We start from the raw sequence: 2,064 nt of genomic DNA on the forward strand, positions 1-2,064 counted from the left end.
TTCTTTCTTTCTCTCAGCCTCTCTCTCTTTCTTAGTCTCTCTCTCTCTCTCGCACAGTCCCTCGCTCTCTCAGTCTCTCTCTCTCTGTCTTTCGGTCTCTCTGTGTCTCTCCCAGTCTCTCTCAGTACCTCTCTGACTCTCGCTCCTCTTTTATTTCTGCCTCTCTCTCTCTCTCTCTCTCTCTCTCTTTGTCAGTCTCACTCACTGACTCTCTTTCTGTCTCTATCTTTGTCTCTGTCTCTTTCTCTATCTCGCAGAAACACTCTCTGTCACCCACAAATCACAGTGTCACTACACTTCACAATATCTCTCACACTCTCTCTACGGTTTCTCTCTCACTTTCTCGCTCTCTATCTCACTCTGTTCTTTCTCTCCTTCAGTCTCTCGCTCTGTCTCTGTCGTTCTCTCTGACTGTCTCTCTCTCAGTTTCTCTCTGTCTCTCTCTCTCATACAGTCTGTCTCATAGTCTCTTGCTCTGGATCTCCCACAAGACACAGTCACTATTAGTTATAATATATTTGTGTCTCAGTCTCTCTCTGTGTCTGTCTCTGTCGCTCTTTCTCTCACAGTCGCTATCTCTTAGTTTCTCCCACAAAATACACAGTCACCACATGTTATATTTCATCCACCCTATTCTCTCTCACTCTGTCTGTCTTTCTCTCAGTCTCCCGCTTAGTTTCTTTCTCTCGGTCTCTATTTGTTTCTGTTTCTCTCACTCTCTCTCTATATCTCAGTCTCACTCGCTCAGTCTCGCTCTCTACATGTCACTCTCTATCAGTCTCTGTATTTGTCTCTCGCTCTCTCTTTCTCTCACTCAGTCCCTCTTCACTATCTGTCTCTCTCATTCTCTCTTTCTGTCTCTGTCTCTTAGTAGCTCTCACAAAAAAGTCACTACACGTTATATTACTTTGCAAACGAGAGATCTGAGTTCAATTCCAGGCAGGTCAGGGCGAAACCTTGGGCAAGTTTTCTTACTCCACACAGAGCCTAATAATAATCCCTCCAAAACCAAAAACAATAATAAATTGGTCATGTTGAATCTACGACTGTTTGTGCGACATTGCTGTGCGCAATTGGCTGCCGCGTTCGCCCACAAATATACAGTTAATTCACTTTACAGTGTGTTCTGTGAAGTGCTTTGGGATGTCCTCCTGACCAGAAAAGCGCTATATCAAATGCAAGGATTAAGGAATATACTTCTCCCCTAGTCTCTCTCTCTCTCTCAGTCGATTTCTCAGTATATCATTCTGTCTTTTCCTCACTCAGTCTCTCCTCTCTCTCAGTCTCTCTTTCACTCTCTGTATCTCTCTGTCCTTCTCTCTCTCTCAGTCCTTGTCTGTCTCTCAGTATCTCTCACAGTCTCTCGCGAAATATATATTTGAAGGGATTATTAACCCTGGAAAATTGATCTGCAAATCGTCTATCACCCGGTTGTGACTGTCTGCGAGAGAAACAGACACGAGTGGAGTAAGGAAACATCCGTAAGGCTTTACTCTGCCAGGAATCACCCCCAGGCCCTCTCGCTAGCGAGGCGAGGGCTCTAACCACTGAGCTACAGGGCTCAGACTGCAGTGTGTGAGCAGACACAGGGTAACTCAGGGCTGAAGCTGTGTAGACTTTATTCTGGGTGTTTTTGCACACACATTTTTACTGTAAAGATAGCAACAATAATCTACCTCAGGACATGATTTTTTCACAAAAAAAATCTGTTTGGGAGCTAAAGACAGTTGGGAGTACAAATGGAATCATTGACCTGAGTCAGTTTATATCTCAGGATTAGGGAGAAAGCCCCAACGTCATGCATGTTGGAGCCGGACACACACACACGCGCGCAACCCGCAAACAGACACGCATGTACGCACACACACAAAAACAAACATACACTGTGGGAACAGGGTCAGACACACATGCACATGTGCACACACGCAAACTGTTTCGGTCCCTCACAGTCTCTTTGTCATGCTCTCCGTCTATTTCTCTCACTCTCAGTCTCTGTCCCTTTTTCAATCTCTCTCTTTCTCTCTCTCTCTATCTCTTTGTCTCTCTCAGTCTCTCACTCAAAAT

Source organism: Callorhinchus milii, unplaced genomic scaffold (assembly GCF_018977255.1).
Source record: "Callorhinchus milii isolate IMCB2004 unplaced genomic scaffold, IMCB_Cmil_1.0 Scaffold204, whole genome shotgun sequence".
In the NCBI taxonomy this organism is placed as follows: Eukaryota; Metazoa; Chordata; class Chondrichthyes; order Chimaeriformes; family Callorhinchidae; genus Callorhinchus; species Callorhinchus milii.